General features: G+C 42.3%; 1 long non-coding RNA gene across 1 annotated transcript; it reads left to right on the forward strand.

Moving 5' to 3' along the window:
- Positions 1 to 717: 717 nt before the first annotated feature.
- LOC142411426 (uncharacterized) lies at positions 718 to 7,409 on the forward strand. The gene is made up of 3 exons (XR_012776187.1): positions 718 to 844; positions 5,236 to 5,343; positions 7,013 to 7,409. It is a non-coding gene; the product is annotated as an uncharacterized LOC142411426 (long non-coding RNA).
- Positions 7,410 to 9,074: the final 1,665 nt, after the last annotated feature.

Raw genomic sequence — 9,074 nt, forward strand, 5'->3', positions numbered from 1 at the left:
AAGATACAATCTGAGTTTTGAAGAGGAAATTAGCACTTATCACTAACATACTGACTTTCTGAATTGTCTGATCCTTACATTAAAGGCACAGAAAAGAATTTCCTTTTCCCTGCTGTCTTTTGCACTGAAATGTACGGGACTGCTTTTCCTGCCTCAACTCACCGCTCTCTCTCAAAGATGTTTCAAAACTTGCACTTTTAAGCATTGTTATGTGTGTGGGGGAAATCAATTCTGTTTTCTCCCTCCTGTTAACCGGGCACTTACTTACACCATGTTGTATATCCCAGGGGAAAGAGAAAGACTGTCTAAAATTTAGAATGGTTGGATTTACTACGACCGGTAGCACTCTAATGAGCTCAGCACCTCCAGCTTGTTTTTGACTGCAGCAATCAGTGGGGATTGTGGGCTGTCTACAGCTCACAGGAAGCAGTATGCACTGTACAGAGTTGGGTTGTTAACTACACATTTGCGGCCAGAGGCTACTTCCATTGGGAGATTTGCCATTGATTGAACAGCATTGGAGCAAGCCTTTTGTTAAAGTGTCTGCCAACAGTGCAGACATTTCTCTCTCTTTGTTCAGCTGGTCTAATACCAAACTATGTCTAACCTGTTTTGTATATTGGCCCTAATGTCCTCAGAAAGTCTGGATGTCACGATTTCAACACTGTACAGTTTCCAGTGCTTCCTCACCAGAGATCCCCTCTGTTCCCCCCCTGCAGCTTATGATGCAGCCATGGTGGTGGCTCGGGCACAATGAGGGAGATGAGATTCCTCAGGATCTGCATCCCAGCCTTGGCCTGAGCGTGCTGGCATCTGGGGGAGGGAGCCAAGAACAGCAAGAAGTGTAAGAACTGACCTTTTCCCAAGCACTTTCCCCACTCTGTAGTGTAAACCAGTAGGCTCAAGCTGACTGAACAGGCACTGGGATATCATGCCAGGCTAAGAAAGCAGAGCTGCTAAAAATGGTCTATGGACTTTTTTTATACTTTTGCTCAGTCACTGTGTGTCACCCTGGGGAGGGAGATGGACTTCCCAGAAGGAGTAGTCACATTCTGACATTTCCACAGCATTGGACACACAAGAAGCCTGAAGCGAAATACTTTGGTTTCTGAGGAAACCTCAGCCAGTCTGGCTCTGAAGCTGTAGTAACTGTTACAAATAGAGGAAATAGGGGAAAGTCTGTGGAACATCAGCTTGAAACTACCCTGAAGAGGAACCTTTTAACTTAGCAGAACTGCAGGAAGCCACAGTTTTGAGAGCTACATCAAATGGGGTGGTTTGGTGATAAAGAGAACTTGCCAACAAATGAGTACCTGAGGATAAATAAGACAGGAAGAGATAGTTAATAAAACTGTCAGGCAGTGGGGAGCAGACCCCTGGAGGCAGTGGAGGAGGTGTTGACAGCAGACAAGGGCAAAACAAGGCATGTTCACCGTATTCCCAAAGTGTAATACGGTTACATTTTCTTCTGAGTCTTGTCTACATGAAAATCTTGCGCTGTTTCATTATGTTGATGCAAATGCCTTTTTTGGACACGTATCAGTTGAAGTATGTTGTGTATTGATTTAGCTTAAATCCATTCCTTACCACTTCAGTTAAAACAGTAGAAAGCACTCTTCAGCAAAATAACATCCTCCCACAGACTTAGCATTAATTTAACAGCATCAGTTTTTGAACTGGTTTAATTAAACTGCAACTTCCTTGCACAGGCCAGGACTGGTTGCTGTGGAAGCAGAAGCATGTCAGTGTCTTTTGTGTCTTTTCTCGAACTTGTAAAAAGAAAGCTTCTGATCACAGACTGGAGACGTTTATTAATGTGGGACTGGCAAATACTTTGCTTGATTTTCTATAGGTCAAGCCCTGTGAAAAGAGCAGGTACCAAAGCATCAACAAAGACCATAACTTCTAAGTTGTTTCTGTGGAAGAATGGGCTTTGTAATGAGGGGATAAACAACTTAAGTTAAATAGGAAGGACACCATGGCCAGCCTCCAAACCCAGCTCATCTACAAATGGAAAATTTGCCCATCCCAGACCTACATTCCTGTCCAGTTCTGTTGGTAGGCATGGTTATCACAGGAACGAGATTTTCCTCTCTCATATATGCAGACTATAGGTTTTCCAAAGCTCATCACTTTTGAGAACAGGCTGCTATTTTTCTTGCCAAGTGGAGGCTCTTATCCTCGTGGAAAAATATTTTCATGCTCAATTTCAAGTTTCAGCAATCAGCCGTGTCTAGTTTTGACAAGAAAAGGGGTGCTTCAAATGCCTTAAGAGTGGAGGAAGGGATATGTTTTCCATTTGGAAACACAAAAGTGTTGAAAATATTTTCTTTATGTTTGAGAAAAAGTTCATCCTGATTAGGAACAACATGAAAAATACCACTGTGGAATCTGTGCAATTAGAGCTGAATAGAAATTGCTTTATAACCTGAACTCGTACACAACAGGGGAGCCAGATTATTTTAGCTGACTGAGTTACTCAGGTTTTGTCAATACGAGAGCAGAACCTCGTGGTCTTTCTCCTGTCATGTGGCAGGACCCGTGGGCAATATGAACATTTAGTGGGGATGTGGAAGGTCCAGTGATTCCCACAAAAGTTTGGCTTATTGTCCTTCACTAATCCATGGATCTGCACAGTTATTTCGCTGTGTGCTCCAGGTTTGCTGTAGGATTGGTCAGATGGGCTTCTGCACTCTCAGCATCTGTCATTTCCAGAAGTAATTCAGGGCATGCAGGGAGGAGGCCATGAGCTGCAAATTGTTCTGGCAGGATGCTTCCAGCTATTATCTTGTCTGGGGACTCTCGCTTGTCCTGTAACCAGAACATGTCTGTAACCCGAAGGGCTGGGAGAAGATGGTGGCCAGGCGTGGGCTTCTGCAGAAGCCAGGAAAATTAATTTGGCTTGTGTGTACTCCCAGCTGCCCCTGTAAACTAGATGTAACCCAGAAGACCAGATGAAGTGGCTTCTTCATGTCTAAAGTTTGTGAGCACCTATATCTTTAGAAGGGCAAGAGACCTTGGTCAGAAAGCATGGGCCTCATTTCATGGTATCTTTCTAGAGGTATTACAACCCCCCCCCGAAAAAAAAAAAAAAAAAGATACATACTTTGTTACCAGATATATGCTACTTCTGCAAATGCCTTCTTAAGAAGGGCAGGACCATACTGTCCAGGTTTTGTTCTCACAGATCCATTGAATTGATCTTGGCTCAGTTACTTATTTGGTATATTGCAGACGCAGACTTCCACAGGGAAGAATAATGACAGCAGTACTGAATGTTTAAACAAGTACTTGACCTATTCAGAATGCTAAATGTTGGATAGTGCCTCGTGTCTCTGGGAAGCAGAAAAGTGTCTTTTTTGTAATATAAAAAGGAGATGCTGAATTACAGGCAAAATATTTTTTCCAGGCTCTTCTGTGGACAGCTAGATCTGATGGCAATAGAGAGGAATAGACTAACTTTGAATAAAAAAAACAGTGGAAAACAGCCACAAAATTATTTAAATGAATAGATTTCTGTGTGAGCCAAACAGGTATGAGATGAAAATTAGACTTGAAAAATTCTGGGAAGTTGGATATCCTGGCTCTCCATCCATGCATGATTTATTAGTTCTGGCTGCCTTTCCACTCATGCTCCTTTTTCATTAAAGAAATGGGGGGAAAGCATGAATTAACTTGCGATACAAAGCTATTTATTTAGCAACTGAACTCCTAAAGTTTCCTGGGAAACAATCCTGTAAAAGAAAGGTCTGATTTTGTTACTTTTTAAAGTCAGGAGCAACCCCACTGAATTCTGAGAAGTTACAGTAAAGTAGAATGCTGTGACTCAGTCCTTCTCTTTATATCATCTAATCATGACACATAGGACAGATTTTTTATATAGGAAACTCATTTTTGTGCTCCATTCAAAATCAAACTAAACATCAGTCAGACTTGTTTTGTAAACTGGTATGCTGCAAGAGAGCCACGTACTATGGAAAGAAATGTAAGAAGCACAAGGCAAGTCTTTGTGATTTGTAGAGTGTTTGTGAGAAAACATACATAATAAATACAGAGATAGCTCTGCACACACACATCATCAAGTTCTTAGTTAACCCAAGGTTCATTGTAACATGGAAGTAAAAAAACTTTAGAGCAGCTTTTTTGAGGGGAACCATTAATTTTTAAAGAAAGACATTAGTACAAGCAAACTTGAATATCTCTCGTGTGTGTTTGTTTTTTCTCCCCATTCTCTGCAATGATGTTGGAGTTCCCATTTTACCCTTTTGGTTATATTTGCCCAGATTCTTATGTGCTGTTACCATGCTCTAGTATCAGCACTATCCAGTCTGTTTTCTAACTAGCTTATCATGCCTTGACTAGGCAGCACCCTGCTGCTTTCTTTTTTTCAGAGGCCCTTTAAAATTATCTCTTCCCAGACAGTTTCTTACTGACGTCTGATGTCTGCAGCACTTTGTTTATCATGGGGAAAAAAAAGGCAGATTCATCACAGGATTTTCTTTGCTTTTGATACTGCTACAATAAGTTAATTTGTATAGTATTATGACTTGAAAACAGTGAAATGCCCCAACCCAAAACCTGCAACGTAAACCACTCCAAACACACAAAATTTAAAAGTCAACCTTGTAGATCTTCTAATTGTGTTTCTTGCTCTAGAAATGGGAAAACTTTTGGTTGTGAGAAAGAATTTTGTTTTCCCAGCCGTTGACACCCTATACAACTTCTTTTAGAGCTGTTTTTGTGGGCTAGAACTGTATCCATGAGGGCTCCTTCAGAACATTGTGTTCCACACACTTTTCTGTAGCATTTAGGCACCTGTTGTGGTAAGGTGTTTATTTGAAGATGTCCATGTAATGGTTTTGAGGGCATAGAGAATGTAAGGTTTTTCCCATGTGTATGTTTTCAGCTTGGGATATGCAGAAATAAAATAATTTTTTGAGTTAAGATTTCAGATGAACAGACAGAAGTCAGTACCTAGCCATAGGGAGTACATGAGAAATTCAGTTCCCACTTTGGGTTTGGAATATGATGCCTCACATAGCAGCTTCTCTCCATCTGTTTTGCATATAATTAAGGCTTTTATGTATTTTCTTCCTCTTTCTCAGTCATTTATTTGGTACTTAATGATTCAGAAAAACTTCTGCATTTACTTAAAGACTAAAGCTATGATTCTGGTGACAAATGCGGGGTTAGTTTAAGTGCTTACACACTCACTTCTCTTTTTTTTTTGAACAGATTTTCCCCCCAAGCAATGGAGTTAGAGTAAAAAAAAAGTTAGAGTACCTTATTTGCCCTCCACATGGACTTATGCTCCTGGTTTTGACATAAAGAGAATCCACTCAGGTGCGTAAAGTTATATATTGTCTCCATACCCAAACAGGATGAAAGCCCCACTGTATTTACATATGAAAGCAGCATTGCTTTCATAGGCACTAGCAAAACAAAAGGTGAAAAAGGCCCTTTGCTGAGGAGCTTAAATTGTAATTGGGTGACTAACTGGTGTGCAAGGTACGCCTCACTGCTCTGTCAGGTGTACCCCCAAGTTTTAGGTAATAATAGGCTTGGTTTAAGACGTGGTGGTGTGATATATTGGCAAATAGGGGTAGGTGTGTCATGAAAAATTACCCACGCATAGGTATGCTTGAGCCAAGAAAATGTTGAGAACCACTTGTCTGGTTAATGCAAGACGCGGTGAGTTGCTCTAACAAAAAGACAGAAGTAAGACTGGCACGTCCTTGCCTGCTACGTGCTCTCAGCTCTGATGGAGAAGGCTTTATTTTCCTTGTATTATAGACCAAGGTCTGGTGTATAGAGACATATGAAGGACTTCAGGCCAACAGAACTGTGCAGCACTTCACATGAGCTGTGGCTGTGGTCTCAGGAGCAAGGAAAACAGCTTCCAGTCCATGAATACACCTAAATTTGCTTGGGATTCAGCTAAACAAGTGGGTTTAGAGACTAGGCTTGGGTGAAAAAGTGACATTGATATTTTGTGGACTTGCAGTCTTCCTGGGATGGAAAAAATGAAGCTGATTGAAAAAGCAGTGAATAAAGTGGTCTTTTAAACCGGAAAAACTGAGTAAGCAGAGGTGTAAAAAGAACAGGTAAGGAGACTGAAGGTATGGATGGGTAAGATGGCTGTGGTGTTACAAGGAAAGGTATCCCTCTTGGGTAGCACTGTCCTGCTAACAGGAAGGTTAATGCGCAGTGTGGGCTTGCCAGGCCCCTGTCCACATTGCAGTTGATTTCTTGCAAGAAATAAAGCTTGCATTTAGTTTACAAGAGAAGAGATAACCAGTGTATTGGGGGGTGGTGGGCAGGGAGATGGACGTCGCCAGAGTGATTTTACAATATAACAGTTCTGAGTCCTCTTAGGGAAATAAGGATGTGTTTATCTCTCTGCATAGTGTGTTGTATTCAATACAAATTTGGCCTCGAATGAAAGTGGACCATCAGAAAAGTTGCAGAGAAATGTGAGACAATAATAGCATGGATAACAGACAGAGAAAAGACAGGATCTAGGACTTTTGTAGAGGAAAAACTGTCAAGTATTGAAAATGGCCTGAATGTGCCCACCTCCAAAAAAACCGGTGAGGATTCGTTGGGCACACATCTGGGTGGCAGAGAGAACGGGCATGCTGCTGGCAGCAACCACAGGTGGAAAGGAGTAGGGAGAGTCTAGGCATAAATTCATGCAGTAGAAAAACACCCAGGAGGAAGTTTTAGAGAGAAGGTTTCAGAGTTATTAAGTGTGAGGATTTGATTACAGAAGTTTCTTTTGAAGATGAAATTACTAATGAAGACAGATCATATATCAAATAGTTCTAAACAAAGAGCTCGGGGTCTTCTGGAAATTAGAATGGGTATGTCTGCAGTGCTTTCTGGCAAATACTTGATCTAGCTTTGAACAAAGTAACTATTCTATGAAAAAGTACCAAGGGCATAATCAGTGAAGAACGCTCCTGTTTGCCACAATTTTCATCACTCATTAATCAGCCTTTCTTCTTTCCAGTTCTGTTTTCTTCTGTTTCTGCCTTGCTCAGCTCCAGGCCTTTCTTCAGTACGGTGCAGTTGCACTGGGGCCCCAGCGGAAGTTTATGTGTTTAGGAATGGAGTTTCCTGAACTGCTTCTGCCATAAACATTCCAGCTAAACGCTACAGCCTGGAAGGGCTCCAGAGCAGAGACCCTGAAAAACACAGCCCAGCTGGTCTGAGAGATAATAGCTGCCAAATGAGCGTGGCTGTCTGCAAGAAGTCATGCACAGTGATACGGCTTCAACTCTTCCGTCGTGTGTAGTCTGAAATGTGAATCAAAGTCATTAGGCTGTTTTTGCCATGCTAATGAAATGGTCTTGTTCAAAGACTAATGGAGATGAGAAATCTGTATTTAATGGCCCTGGAGGTCCTGGCCTGTGACACGGGTTGCTGTCTATTCACCTGTAGTTATGGCTGCATATTGGCATATAATGGTTCTTTCTGTTAGTTGTATTCTTAAAGATTGAATACAATTAATACAATACATAGTGCTGATACTCAAGAATAGATATTTTTCTTTCTATCTCTAGGACCTTTGGTTCTTTTCCTCACAAAGTCAATCAACCAGTTTGCCTGTGATGCACCCATATTCAGAGCTGTACCACTAGGATGTTCGTACAAGAGGAGACAGGTTTGGTCTGACTGGAGGCAGGGTGACTGCAGGTCTGTGATCATGCAGTGTCATGTGGGAGCGTTTCTCTTTACCAGTTTGAGCTGATGGGTGGCAAATCAAAGTCTTCTGGTACAGCGAACTTAAGTACTACTTTGATTATGTAGGCTGGGCTGGCTTTATACTGTAGGTTCTGGCTTAGACAAAGTTGATAGAGACGAAAGGTAATTGTTAACATTAAAGTTAGTAGGTGAGATGAAAAGGATTATATGTGTAACTGTAAGTGCAATTCACATCCAGCGGAAATATTTTGCAGAAGCAGCAGATTTTATTGTGATTCTGTACTGAGGTCAGGCATAGCTCTTTTTATCAGGAAAAGCATTGAAAATATTCTCCCTGAGATGCAGCATGCTTTCCAGAGCTTCCCAAATAAGTGAGGAACAAAGTCAGCGCAGTAACAACCAAAGAGACACAGGATGCTGCTCGCCAATGGCCTGGCCACTCTTACCACGTAGCACGCTTAGTGCCGTGCCGTGCTGAGAGCCTAGTGAAGCAGTGTTTCATCTGGCTGGTCCCTCTTTCCTACTGACAGGTTAGGATCTAATCCCTGTAAGTGCAAAACAAAACACCCTTTCTCCTCACAGCACTTTAGAGACATTAACTAACACCTCTGCTCTGAATTTTCTTAAATTTCCTTGTGTTGCTTTTTCCTATCAGAATCTGAATCCCCCATCTTTCATTTCCATGCACTATCATTTTCACCTATTAAAAATGGAAGAGCACCTCTCTCTCTCCCTTGTAGAGAGGGTAATAGAGCACATTTGGTATACATTGTTTGTGGCCCTTTAAACTTTACCTTGTGGCTGTTCAAGGGTAAGCATTTAGAGAAGGAAATGTGAATCTGATTATGTATAAAAGATGTGCTCTGCTTCTTTTTAAAAATAAAAGCAGACTTACGGCAATAGAAGCAGTAAAGGACACCACCTTCCCACACCACTTCTCTCCATTTCTAGCCAGAGCTGCTCCGTCCACTTGGTTTTGATTACTTTGAATTGGAATTACAGCCTGTGGGTATGAGGGTAGCTAGCACGATCGCCAGGAAGACTCAGGTCTGGTTTTTTTCTGCTGATTTCATTATGAGTAATGAGATTTTGGACCCTTGCTTCTCACCAAAACCAAAAGGTCCTAAAGCCAGAAGAAAAAGTCAGCCCTGCCTGGGAAAAACCCCATCTGACTGACCCCGTGCCCTGCTGGGAGCGAGCGCGGGGGAGCTGGGTGGCAGCCCAGGGCACTGGCGCTACGCTCCTTCCTTCCTACGGAGGAGGCTCCGGGCAGGGGATCGGTAAGGATCCGGCGGCTGCGGGCAGCCCAGCTCCTTCCTTCCTACGGAGGAGGCTCCGGGCAGGGGATCGGGAAGGATCCGGCGGCT

Source organism: Mycteria americana, chromosome 1, assembly GCF_035582795.1.
Source record: "Mycteria americana isolate JAX WOST 10 ecotype Jacksonville Zoo and Gardens chromosome 1, USCA_MyAme_1.0, whole genome shotgun sequence".
Taxonomy (NCBI): Eukaryota; Metazoa; Chordata; class Aves; order Ciconiiformes; family Ciconiidae; genus Mycteria; species Mycteria americana.